Source organism: Coturnix japonica, chromosome 1 (assembly GCF_054131305.1).
Source record: "Coturnix japonica strain WE chromosome 1, WE-NBRP24, whole genome shotgun sequence".
NCBI lineage: Eukaryota > Metazoa > Chordata > Aves > Galliformes > Phasianidae > Coturnix > Coturnix japonica.
This window is the reverse complement of record NC_140663.1, coordinates 55486995-55501927: the sequence shown is the minus strand read 5'-3', so window position 1 is coordinate 55501927 and position 14933 is coordinate 55486995.

Sequence of the window (14933 nt, the reverse complement as noted above, 5' to 3'; positions counted from 1 at the left end):
TACCTTCTCTGTCTGCTTTGATGAGCAAGGAGGCAGTATATCTTGATAGCATTTGGCTTTGATGCCTAATGATTACTGTTTATCACTTCTTTTAAGATGAAAAAGTTCATGAATCTTTCCATATTGCAGGCTGTCTGAAAACTCAGGCAGGTATTATCCTCCAGTTTACCTATATGAAATGAATGCAACAATCTCTGCAGAGAGAGCCTACAAACTTACCTGAAAGAAACAAGATATTTAGGAGCAATCTGTACAACCATGGGAAAATAAGTATGGGCAACTGATTGCTCTCCAGCTTCTGCCTGACTTCCAGCTGGCACCAGTCACTCAAAGCCATAAGAAACATTCCTCAATGAGAAAATAAACTATATATTATAGTTTATATATTATATTAGAAAATAATGAAAGTATCCAGGTGAAAGGAGAAGGCCAAATATACCCACCTGTCCTCCTCAGCTGCTTTCAAGAGAATTCCTTCCACTTAGTATTATGAGAAAATGGCAGCTACTACATTTTAGGAGATATGGCAATTTACTGATGTTAGTTGCAGAAGGGGAGGTTGATTTGCAGACTTGTCAGGGAATCTCTCTGCAAGGTACCTGTCAGAGAAGAAACATGTTTTGAAAATGAATGAGCAGGATGAGAGACTTGCTGAGAACAAGAAATTCCTTTCAGGAATGGCCAGGGGAGGCATATCTCTTGGCTGACTTCATACCACCATTACTTGTTGTCCTTTGACTCTAGCCCATGGAAAGTTGAAAGAGATGCACACCATGCGTATGTTTCACAGCTGTCAAGAGAGAAGGGCAAGCAAGATAGTTTTATCATTGTCTTTCACAACAAGCTGTTGAGATTCAGTGCTACGTAAATAAATAACAAGATTTAAACAGCTACTCACACACTTTTACTCATGGACTTGTTTGTACATAATGTATTAAAGGAGCATGATGACTTTGCCTTGATCAAAGGTTGAATGATTGAACATAATGATCCTGTAAAATAATGAAGACAGCTGAGTATGATGAGCCTTGGGACAGACCACAGATCAACAAGTGGATGGGAGAGCAATACCTCAAACTGCTGGGAAGGTGATTTCATCATGGACAGATTTGGCTGGTGACCTCTATCAACACTGGCTACAAACCCTCCATCATTAGAGAGGAAGAGAGTCTCAGGGAGAGTATCGCTCTGAAGATGTGCAACACTGCATGGAAGTGAGGTGGGATCAGGCTGAGTGATGCTGCCCAGAGCCCATATACAAGGGAGTAATGTGAGACCTCACTGCCCAGCTGAGAAGGTGATCATCAGCACATCAGAGAGTGGTAAGGATTAACTCACCCAGTGCAGCCTTCAGGAATGGTAACCTGCCACTCTGATCCTTGTCAGCAAAGACTTGGGATGAGATCAAAGAATGAAGTGGATCCTCCCTTCCTGGCTCAGGAAACATGGACAAAAGCGTATTGCTGCTCCCACTCTTACAGGCAACGGAAGTGAGGAAGTGAGCTGTTTAGTACTACAGCTCAGTAGCCCTTCCCAACGTGCAGCTTTCACTTCAGTCTGGGGCTTCAAGAATTCCAGATTCTACTGTCTCAATGGAGAAGACTGAATAAAAATATCAAGGAAGTAGGTGGAAACTTACATAGGTGACTAAGCATTAAAAATGAAGTGAGAAGTATTATTACAGGCAGTCTGGCAGATGAAACTTGGTGTTGAAAAATGAGGCTATAGACAGGAAAGCTGTTGGGAGCCTAAAGGGAAAAGAAACCTCACCATTAAGCAAAGTTCCTTTTAAACTCTCTCTATTAATCAGCTGTGGTTGTAATGATTGAGAATAATAAAAGTAGGAAGGGTTCACATTGCCTGCTCTAGGACTCTCTTTTTAACCAGTGATTCACTTAAAGAGAAAAGCAAAAAACCATTTAATGGGGACAAAACTCCCAGGTGAATCAGTTCCCTGACAACACTTGGTGCACGGCCCCACAACCTGCTGGAGTGTTGCAGGGACAGGAGCTGAGACCCTGCAGGCACATGCTGCTCCCCCAAGTGCCCTCACACCCAAACCTGATGGCTGCCATTTAGTATTAATTTAGTGTGGCTAAACTGCCTCCTCCGACTGCAGCTAACCTGTATGCAACGAAACCAGCCATGGGAGTGTGAGGAATGGAAGGGCAGCACGAGCTTTAAAAAAGCCTTTGAAGATAAAGTCTCTGCATTCACTTCCTTTGTTTTCTCCACATCACACAGAACTGATGCTTTTATTGAATGTGTTGATAGTTTTTTTGAGTTAGGAATCATATCTTAAATAAAGCGGTATTTCTCTAAGCAATATTTTGCACTGAATATTTGGATAGCTGCTGATTCATGTGAATGAATGCTGATTCACAATCCACATGACATCTCATCATCCAAATCACTAAACAGCTCTGTAATGACATACAGGGACACTGGAAATGTAAAATACCTGTTATGAGCACTTATTCTTTCCAATGGAGAAGGTGATGTTACTATGGTAAATTCCAGATGCTTCTGCACTTTCCATGGCATCCTTTGCAGACATTTCTTAACAGGTGGAAGCAGCGAGGACAACTCAGACCTATTGAATGGATTCTTTGCTGTAGGCATCAGTGCTTTACCCTCTTCTGTTCCGCTCTTCCTTGTGGGTTTATATGTCAGCTGTTTCCCAGCAACTCCATTTTGTTCTCTGAAAGACAAAAAGCTGCTTGTTTGGTTTTTGAGCTACTTTGTTGTTTCCTAAATCCCTCTTTGACACTCTCTCTGCTCCCCTTTATACTGTTTTCCTCAGGCTTCTCCTGCTGCCGTCTCAGCAGCAGCACCAAGTTGTCCTAATTAAGCAACATTTCTCCAGACAATTTATTTTTATATCTGCACCACACCAAGTAAAAGACAAGAAGTTTGTCTCCTGCAAACCTGCTAATAAAGTCAAATTTTGCAGCATTTTTATATATAAATCTAATATAAACAATGCTGTCATCACATTACTATGTGTTCAGCTGCTATGTGCTGGCAGGACACTGATAAATACACATGATATATTCACATCATTAAAAAAAACACCTATAAGAGAATCATATACCAATGAGACCAACTGTTTTTCATTCAGTAAAATGAAAAGCACCAAAATCAGCAAGGAGTCATTGTGAACGTATTGATCCTAAGCCTAAGGCTATTCTATAGTCATAGCACTAAAGGAGGTCTCAGGCAGACACCTCCTCCCCAAGACAGGAGTTGTTCTGCCATTCCTTACAGCTGTCCTGCACTTGAAGATTTAGGAAACTGACTGAGAGATTTGTTTTCCATTGTGATGAGGAATGGTAATTACCAGGACCATCCTGACAAATAGATACTGTAAGAAATTAGTATTACTAGAAGATAAATCTATTTCCTTAGCAAAAATAATACACTGTCGTACTTCAGTGCCTCCACAGCAGATTTAGAGAAAGTGTATTTCAAATAATGGATGCCTTGGAAATACTTTAATATTTGTCTGACTTCACGAGACACCTAGGATTTATTATTTTAATCTAAAAATAATTTTTAATTACGTGGGTATATACTTGAGGTTATTTATAACCCCACTGAGCCTTGCAATTGCTGACAGTTGTTCTTTAAAGACAGCCATTGTTTATCACTTTTGTTTTTCCATGTATTACTGAAACTTAAATCAAATTACTATGTGTGAAGGTCTATTAACCCAGTTACAGAGGAAAGATTGGCTTCCATTCAGTGTCTGCGTTTCGTTAAATTCTTTCAGTCTTAAACCTAGAAGTAGGTGGTAGATATTTCATTTGAGTCTGTCTCAGTGTATTTCCATGGGATTAGGCCTATTTATAATCTTCTAGAGAGAATCCCAATAGCTTCCAGTAGCCTCTTTCCAAAGGATTCTCCTGTCCTCATAGACCAACAGCCTCACTGCCTATATAGAACGCTGCCTGGATAGAACAGATGTTGTCATCTTTGAAAGACAGGCTGGGAAAGGGGGAAGTTCTCCTCAAAGAGATTTGGCTGTGTTTGTTTTTTTTTCCAACTCTTATTTCTCTATGCTACCATGATTGGATTATTATTAAACCTTACTGGCATCAGAAAAGCAGCACGATCACGTCTCATTTTCCAACAGAAACTTCCATATAGGTCAGCCTTTTTGATCTTACAATATTTTGCAGCAGTGGAGAATAAACTCAGTCAAATGATCATCAAGATGAGGAACCTAGAGCTAGATTACTGGGAGATTTTGTCCCCATTTTTTCAGCCCAAACTACTTTATTTTTAGATTACATCACTTTGCTCCCCTTCCATAAATACTCTCATCTTCTCACTTTGATGGCAAGACCATAATTAATTTACAGTAACATATTTAAACTCAGATCAGGCACACAGAGCATGATTTGCAGATTTTAATAGTTCTCTGCCATCTGCAGTCTCCTCTTCCATCTATCACCTACTGTCATATTTTCATACCAAAATGAATGAACTTTAATTTGACTGGTAAAGCCCCAGGTGATCTGCAGTAGCTACGTGCTGAGCCCAAATTTTGAGTTTCTCATATCATGTACAAATGGCACAGACTCTTCTTTGGCCCTGAGTCTTTCACATCCAAGGTGATGTCCAATGCAGGTCAGCTGTTCAACCTAGAAAACAAGTACTGGGTAATCCTTCTGCACAGCTGGAGAAGACCCCAGGCTACATCTGGTTCATCTGTTCATCAGTAGATGACAAGGCAAGCTATTCATTGGGTCTTCAGAGGAATCTCTAAACACGAGCTTGACTCTTGAAGTCAGATTGATCGATAAAATTAAGAAAAAAACATCAAGTCCTGCATCGAGACCTCTCTTCAGCTTTTTTCAACGTCCTACTCAGGCTGTTCTCACCTTTCTAGGTAGCCTTCTTCAGCTCTACTCTACCTGATCCTAGGTTCTGACTTCTTGCTCTCTCATCAAAGGTACTCCCTTTAAAAAAAAAACAACTTTATCTTCTTTTACCAGATGACTTTCCTTACAAACTTTTGTACCCTACCAGATCGCGCAATTCTTGTTGCAATCTTAGATAATTTAATGGGTTCTACAAATAGAAGACAAAACTATTCTGAGTAGTTGAAGCAATTCTTTTTCATTTACTCTTCAGGAAGTCTTAAAACAACAAAAAACTCTAACATTCTATGCTATAACTTTATAACACAGACTTGATTACTCCCCACACCATTACAAACTGGGAACAATGGCTTACTTCATAGAGTCATACTTTGGGCCTATCATATCCCTGAACAATCCATTGACAGAATAAATGTACATTGTTGGTTTTTACAGACAATTCACTGGGAAAACAAGAGGAGGGAGCTTGCAAGATGATGAATCTCTCAAGAAGGCTGTGGCAATCCCAGGCTGCTCATAGATGAGCCCCTTCACTCATTTCCCTGTCCGGGAAGAGCCAGTGTCAGCCCAGGGCATTGCTTGCTTTCGGCTGACCTATTTTGGGAAGAGGTTTACTTCAGTAAACACAACTGAGCACGGTATAGATATACTCCTGGTAGCACACGTAGACAACTGTTGGTAGCCAAAGAAGATGGGCCTCCAGAGTCCTGGCTTGTTTCTCCACACAGCCCAGGTGTATAATTCACAGTTGACATTTTCATGCCTGCAATTGGCCTCTGATCCTGAGACCACTGACAGCTCACTGAGGTCCAGCCTTTGTAGCTCTCCCATCCCAGGGACTTCAAGATAATTTACTTTAGTCAGATCACTTCCCATTCTGGCCACAACTGGGTGAAGCAATCACTTAGTGAGGTGATCATCTGTTGAGCTAAAGATGGAGCACTCCCAGTGGTGCAGTTCCAGTGCTCCAGTTTTAATGCAGTTCCAGTCTGTACCATCCCTGTACCTCTCAGACCAGGCCACTGATCAAGGAGAAGGAATTCCACTCCCAGACAGGGCACGGCTGCCCCAGCTCACTGCCCTCTCTGCAAAGATCAAAGCACAAATAGCGGCTTATCTTGAGACTGCAAAGTGGCCCAGGGGCTGCACCACCACACCCCGTCAGTTTAAATGCTTCAAAAGCAAATCCTAAATATCTGTGAGTATGAAGAATTACAAGGTTACTTTCTTTTCAATCCTAATTTTTCATAGGTCAGGCTTCTCTGCTGGCAGGCAATTTCATGAAGATACGGTCCGATAAACCGACTTCAAACAGCAAATCGATCGCATGATTTAAAGTAAGAGCCCGAACTCCACGGGCAAGTCATAAAGCAAAAATTTCATTAGAAAGAGAGCTGCAGTGAGCTGATCTAATAAGGGACATCCTAATAGTTTTGCATTCAAAACAGCCTCTCATGATAAATAAAAGACTGAAATAATTGCTCATGAAGTTGCTCTATATGGTTAACTTAGAAGAGAAAGAAGCTCCACCTTGATCCTGCATACAGCTGCCTGATCCAAAGACAAAGTAAGACCCGTGGATCGGCAGCTGTTAAGCAAGATCTCTCATGGTATTTCTTTTCCTCTTTCTTATCACAGAAAGAATAGTAAAGAAAATTGGACTGACAAATCTTCCCTTAAACTGAAAGAAAAAGTAGAGTGAAAGAAAATCTGTTCATTTTTACCTGTGGAATTTCACATTATCCTATATAAGGTCAAGTTTCTCTAGCAAACAAGTGAAAAATCCTAAAACTCGGTGTGTTATAAGACAACTGCCAAGTGCGGGTTCAAAGCACATATATCAAGCTAAGACAGAATTAAGGGATTTTGGCATTCCAGTGCATGGTAAACTGCATCACAAGGAATGACAAAACAGATCAATTTTTAATGTATCTGAAGCCAAGACATTTTCAGTGAGGAAGAGATGGAACAGTAAGGGGGTGACTATCTGAGCCCTACCCCAGGCACAAAATGGCACTCCCCAGCAGCTCTATTGCACCAGGGAGGCACAGGACACCACCATCATCTGCTGGAGAAAGAGACTGCAGCAGCATGACTAAGTGCCATTCATGTTACAAGAAAGGGATAGAGAGCCACCTGTGGGACTGGACAGCCTTGGAAGGGAGATGTATGGCATCCTGCAAAATGAAGGCTATTTAAGAGAGTGAAGCAATAAGGATCTGTTTTATCACCTTAAAACAAAATTAATCATTCTAATCAACAAATATCTTGCCTGAATACTGATGGCGGTGCAGGCTGCAAGAGCTCTTGGAGGAGCAGAGCTCACGGTGTGCAGGGAGCAGCACGGCTGTCTGCAAGGCTGAGAAGCGCAGCACAGTGGCTCCATCCTTTAGCTCACAATCATCATCAGCCCCCAGTTCAATCCTACCCACCAGATCCCTGTGCTTTGGGGAAAAAAAACACCACTGCTGGAAAACTGACAGTCACTTTTCTCATATCAACATTATGCTTATTGTTAACACCAACCAAGGCTTCCTTCCCTCCATGAACACACATGAACTCCCTAGGCACAAGCACAGTGCAAACATTTATTTTGTAGCAGAGCAGTGAGATAACACCAAATAGGGCTGTGATGAACAGAACGGATCTTTCAGTAACACTGAATGCAACCTCCACACTGTCATCTAGTGGACCTAATTGTGATATCCAGAGCTCAGTTTAATACTACACTGTAATTTGTGCAGCAGCAAAAACACTTCATTTTTCCTCCTGTGTGGTTTCTGCTTTTTCCACCCAGTTCAATCCTTTCTGAATCACCTTTTTAAGATAATCTCATTCCCTTCATTTTAATGTACAGCAATCCATTTTTTCTTTGTCTTGCTGTAATTTCCAAACCCCACCACCAGCTATTGACTACAGAAACTCTTCTTTCTTCTCTTTTACTTCTTCACAGTAAGGTAGAAGTAACTTTCTTGTCCATGAAAGACAGAATAAATGCCCTTATGGGTTTTCTGTAAGTGATGCACACACTTGGTACCTCTCTTCTACCTCACATGACATCTCTGCATCTCCAGCAGTCTTGTGCTCTGATGAAATGCCCAATAAACTCAAGTGCTACACAGGTAAGAAATTTATGACATACAGTTATGCCAGTTATTTTTGCCTAAGACCCAATAAGTACGTAACTACAGTAAAGTTGGCAGAATACAAGTGAGATGAACACTGTCAAAGTGGTGTTTTTAGCATGTCAGGTCTTCCAGAATCCCAAATCCTCTCAGCTCAATAAGTCTTGGTCCTTAGGATCTGCTCCCATGATACCATAGCTCCAGACTTGTTCTCCATGTCAGGCTGACACAACGTGAGACACGTTTGCCTTTGTAGCTGCTGATTTCTAGACAGCAGGATCTTACAGTGCTAATCCTATTCTACCAAGCCTACCACTTGGTCTTTGATTCTACCTTTTATCCTCTCAGTTTCAGCGACCTGCAGCCTTCTGTATTTCCTAATCTATGCAGCCAGCTTGCTCACCATCCCTGGGGAGTCAGCTCTGAGTCCATCCTGCAGACAAACTGTTACTCCATCTGCATCCTGCAGCCGCCTTCCTGCGGAGCCAGCTCCCCATGCTGACCCAGAGATATCCAGTCCCTTCACTCTTGCTCTGCAGCTGGTTTAAGCACAATGATTGTGCAACACCCACCCTATGGTCTGCTAGGTGTTAAATCAGCAATTAGCTAAATATATTAACGCCAGGCCAGCAAATCTGTTACAGACTTACAGCTACACAAAGTCAGTGATTTGACCAGTCTGTGTCTCATCAGAAGAAATGCTTAAATATGTTTATGCTGGTTCTGCAGTTTTGCTAGTGGCCCATTTTGTCTCAACACCTGATTTTGCTTACCAAGGGCCTGCCATCCTCCCTTGCTGGCATTTTTTTTCTTACCAAAGATGAGAAAGAAGGAAAAATTACTTGTCAGACATTGTAAAGGAGGAATGCGAAGCCACTGACATACAAGAGAGAGAGACCTTAAATGTTGCACCCCATGGCATTGGGGTGGAACTAGTTGATTAATAAGATCCCTTCCAATCCAAGCCATTCTGTGACTCTATGGAGGTTGAGCTAGCTGGGAAGAACAGCCCTGGACACATTGGCTCCCAGACAAATCCAGGCCAGTCTTTACAGCAAATGATTTTCAAGAATTCAGATTACCTTTTGTAAAGAAAGACATAACACACAAATAACATAAGGAATGCAGAAATCTACACTAGATAAGCATGCTCAATATGACTTCAGAGCTCCAAATGACAGCTGGAAATTGAGTCTATTACTGACCTTGCTGGCAGGTGGCTGGTCTCCTGAAGACAATGGCTAACTAAGCCTACCATAGAGCTCTTAATAGAAACCCTTTCTTTTCTGGAGCTGAAAGTCCAAGGGATCCTTGACAGGGGCAGAACAAAGAAAGAAACCACTATGACAAAATGACCTTCTAGGAAAGCTGAAGGCATCAGCAACTATTCAAGGAAATGTTTTCCTACATCCACTTATGTATGGGCACCAAAGATATAAAAGCAACCTGCTATCTTCCCAAAGCAAGCTTCTCTGCACAAGATCTCCCAGTCAGACCAGATTCTTGCCATAGGCATCTGGCTGACTTCAGACTCTCCATGCAGACTTTCCTTTGCTGATAAACCTCAGTTCTGGAGCACTTTGCTGGGTGCTGAACCAATAATGCCTCAATATAATAATGTGTGCCTGTAGGAAATAATGACAAGTATATAGTGACTGGTAATAATTTGTAACAGCTTGGAATAAAGAAATTCAAGAAACAGAAATCTTTGTTGTGTTGTTGTGTGCTGCGTAATCCTACAAACCCGCTGTTGTGACCCTGTACATGCCTGTGGACAGAGTAACCCTTATAAACCCTGACACCAATTAAACAGGCAGATACTGCCAAATAGAAGCTGCCATCCCCTCTCACCGCTAGAGGGTTTCTCCTGAGCTACATAACACGGACCCCCAAGGGTGTGAAAACATCAGCCCAGGGTGTGAGAGCTACAGCTGTTGTTACTGGGGGCTTTATGAGCTCTGTGTGTGAAACAAGTTTCACAGCCTTGAACAGAAACAATCCCACGAGGATTTTTCTTTCAGTGCTTCTGCTATCTTTTCCCTTTGGGGAAAACAAACAGCCTCTTCGCTACAGCTGTAGATAAGCCCATGTTGATCACTGGTATCACAGCTTCTAGGCATCCTGGAAGCTACTGCATGTGAGGATCTGATCTCCCCGACACTGTTGTTCCACATTGTTCCACATAAAGTGGTTACCAACCTGTTGTTTTTGATGTACTGTACCATGAAACAGGAGGGCAATGTTTCTTAGAGCACGTTCACTCTCTCCTGTACTTGGCTCTCCCTCCTCCCTGCACACCTGTCTTATCTTGTTCCTCTACTCGATCCTACCCATGTCAAAACACCCCGCTAGTGGAAGAAAAATGATCTACCCCTGTCAGTGCTCACTGAAGTAGTGGAAGAGAAACGACTCGCCTGACTGCTTCACTGCTTCATGAGAGGTTCAGTAAAGGCCTACGCTACATACAGGAAATGTCGGACCCACAACAAAGGCCTACATCACATACCAGAGATACTTACTTCACTGCAAAACCACAAGCTACTTCCCACACTTAGCAAACAAACTGTTAATCCAGCTACTTCAGTTATTAGTATAAAGTTGCCGTTCTAATTAATATCATAAGTTATCAAGTACCTGCAACAAACTAAATCAGAGCTCCACTCATCCTTCAGTTGGCCCTGGCACAACCAGTATCTCTCACCTAGTTCCCTTGGAAAGAACTGTACGGCAGATGTCTCTTATCCAAGGAGATGGTCAGGAGCCAGGAGGATACTCTTCAATCAGAGCTTGATTTGCTGCTGTGCCTCAGGCATACTGATACCTCACTTGCTGCATCCATTACAGCTTTAGCATCCATACATTGAGCCACTGTCAAACACACACATCTGGCCATTCATCTGTTCCAAACACACAGACCAAAGCAATAGGGGAGTCTGCTGTCAAAACATTACAGTTTCTTATTTCACTTGGAACAAAACATCCCAGAAGTGCAGAGAAACTTAAAGCCGCCCACACTCACCCAGTACAGACAGCAGTGGGACTTCTCATCTTACTGCTTTTCTCCCTGAGAGCCTTCCTTTACATTATGGGTAGAAACCTACCGCCTCAGTGCTAAATTAACACAAGCCAAAAGCACTGTGGACCTGGAGTTCACAAATGAATCTAGTGCAAGTCTCCTTGGGATACCATGATTATTAAATATCTCCTTCATCTTGCTCATTATGTCAGGGCGAAGCTTTCCCTATGTGTATCTACATAGAGACACTGGTGACTTACACAGAGTATCTATTGTTATGGCAGAATATAAAGATGTTTTTCAGTGTTAATACCACAGAACCTCTTAGAATTAACCTTTATGTGTGTATATACAAATAGTTACCTGCAAACGTTAACGCACAGCATTTAGTCATGCTCTCTTTCCCATACTCTCTATACTGAGAATAACTGTTGTAACAGCATTTTAAAATGTAAGGTTTAAAGACTAATTCATGATTAAGTCCTGTTTGTTGAAGGTCATATCAGAGATGAAACTTGCCTTGAAGTACTGATGCCTATGAATAGTTTCAACCATAGACAACTCTGGGAGATGCAAGGCAGAAACGCAGAAGAGCAACATCAAGTTTTCCAATAGAAAGATTTTCTTAATGGCTCTTCTACCACGCTGCCCATGTTGTATGAGGGCTGCTCCAAAAGTAATGCCTCCTCTGTCATTATACTGATCCATGATGTCAGAAATGGATGTTGGTGGTGTAGCAGCAGCAGCAGCACCTTCCTAACAGTGTCCCATTAATGTTCATTGCCATGTAACAGATGGCAGCAGAAGGGCAGCCTTGACAAAACAGTGTCTGACATAGAAGTACAGATGAAGCAAAGCTGTGCCATTGAATTCCTCCACAAGGTGAAAATGGCACCCACCAATATTCACAGACACTTGATAAACATTTATGGAGACCAAAGTGTTGATGTGAGCACAGCAAGGTAGTGAGCTTCAGCAATGGTGACAGCAACAGTGGGTCACCTCCTCTGGTACAGATATTTACAAGTGAAACACACAGGTTCTTTTTCCATTGCTGACAAAAAACACAGAACTAATGGTGACAACTGTGCTGAAAAGAACTATTTTGCGGTATAGTTGAGAATTTGCTCTATTATCTGTTGTAGTTCCAATAGAAATAAATAGGAGGCAGTACTTTCAGAGCAACATACATAGCTGCAGGTGATGCCCACAGGAAAAGGAGACAGGACCAGAGACAGTCATGATCAGTCCTCTGTTATACAGGTCTGTGGTCACGCTGGTGTGACCACAGTAAGAGATTTGATGTGGACACATGATATTTCCATGGGTTTCCAGACTGCTTATTTTAAGGAGCAGATGGTTTTCAGGCTTTTTGTGCAGCTCCCTGTAGATGCTGCTTGTAACCATAATGCTGCTCCTTGCAGGTATTTCATTCTGAGCAGCTGTCTGAATGGACAATGGCCAATTTAGCAGTCCTGGCCATTTATCAAAGAGATTCCAATACTGGCCAAAGTGCTATGAAGTTAATACACTGGGGACTGGAACTGATTAGAGTAGTGTAAAACAACAGTAATAGCACTGAATGCTGCATCATTGAGCCCAAACTGCAAATTACACTGCTGGACATTTGCTTGTAGAGCTTTACAAATTAGAAATGCACAACAACCTCTGACATATCCTGAGGATAAGTGCCACTGAACTAATTATTCCATGCTGATAAGATCATACTATTTTCCCTTTGTCAGAATCCCTCACAGCAAGCTAGTTGTGATAATGAACAGTAAATAAACAAAGTATTTTTCCCCCCTAAAGATTAAACGGTTGTCTTGGTGTTGACTCTCAACATTTTTTATGTTTCTTTAAGCACTGATGATCAGAAAACAGAGGATAGTGCCTAGAGGATATGTCAGATCATGAGGTGATCAGTGGTTCACGCTTTGTTCTATAGCCCTACCTCTCTTTCAGAACATGGGTTTGTTTTCCATGCTCTTGAATTATTTACCTCACAGCAACATAAGACTCAAACAGAAGCAGGAATCCACAAGGACCTCAATCATTTTAAGACAGATAATTTTACAAATACCTTAAGTCAGCACTGTCAGATCAAACAAACAATTCTCAGACAGCACTCCATGGAGTAAAGTGAGCTAATCAGTATTATCCATGTAGCCACAGAGAGCAACATTAAAGATAATGCACCTTCACAAAGTCTGCTGTTCGCTGTACGTCTTTCTCTTTACGCCACGACATATCCATAGACAAAGGCATCTCTCTCCTTACTGTTCATTAAATGAAAATATTGAGATGAATTTTACCTTTCACACCGAAGACAGAAGAAGGTCCACAGACACCGGTTTCCATCACCAAGAGCTTGATGATGAGACATCCTCCACACAGGGTCTCAGCACTGGAACTGATCCACTTGCAAAGTGCTGTGTTCATTCTCCCCACAATAGCTGGTATAACTTCAGATCTGAAAACTTAAAATCTTGTTTTACTTCACTCTGTCTGGTTGGCAAGAAGATCATTTTCTTCATATGGCACAAGGTTATGGATTTGTAACTCGAACAGCTATGACAACTCAAGTGTTAACAAAAAGCTGGCTGGAGATGCAGCCAGGACAGCTGGCCTAAAGTGACAAAAGGCATATTCCATGCCAGCTAAGATCACGCTCCGCAATAAAACTAGAGAATATTCTTTCTAAAGCAGTGGTTGCTTAGAGAGCAGCTCATCACTGGTCTGCTAGTGGGATGTGGCTCTTATGTCATCTCTTTTTTCCTGTTGTTTTTTGTTCTTTCCTTCACTTATTAAACTGTCTGTACCTTGACCCATGAGTTTCTTCCTTTCATTCCTGCCATTTCCTCCCCCATCCAACTAGGGAGCTGTATAGGTCCTGCCACAGGGGTATACGCATTCACCAATTTATTGCCATAATCTAGAGGTGTGCAACCTGGCTAATTGGGGGAAAACATGATGATGTTAACTTATATCATTATTTTGATGATCTCCTGATGAGATCTGACTCACTGGAGGCAGTGGGACAAGCAGCAGACTCATTACTTACCTATCTGCAAAGAAGAGGATGGGCTATAAATCCTCAGAAGGTGCAAGACCTCAGCCTGTCCATAAAAGTGATGGAGGTATTTTGGCCAGGAAAGACTGAAATACTACTCAGTGCTGTCACAGATAAGGTTAAAGCATTCCCAGACCCTACAACACCAAAGCAGGTGCAGGAGATTTCAGGTATATTGGAATATTGGCATCCCTTTATACCTCATTAAGCACAGCTGCTGAGGCTATTATACAGTCCCACAAAATAGGGGCAGCTATGGGACTGGGGGAGAACAGAACACAAAGGCCTTCCAACAAGCAAAAATGGCAGTTAAATAAGCCCAGGAACTGAGTATATTTGATCCTACCCTCCCTGATGAATTGGATGTTCATGTCACTCAGGATGGTTTTAGCTGGGGCCTGTGGCAACATCAGAGTTCTATTTGGACCCACACTGGATTCTGGACAAAAGACAATGTGAGCAGCTGCTAAAGCATTGGGGCTGCCCATACAGCCACCTGACATTGCCCAGACATGCTGAGACTGATGCTTGCTCCAAGATGAGATGGAGATCATTACCTGAAATGACAGACCATCTTGCTAGAGGACGCAATCTTCTCCATCCAGCATTGGCAGGTAGGTTACATTGGGCCCCTCCCTCAGTCTGAGGGTGTGAGATATACCCTGACCTGTGTCAATACCACAAGTGGGCTACTGCAGGCCTATCCAGTACCAAAAGCAAACCAGGCATATACCACCAAGTTGATGGCTGCCTATGGGACACTCCAAGTCATCAAGAGCGACCAAGGGACTCATTTTACTGGTGTGATGATACAAAGCTGGGCAGAAGAAAAC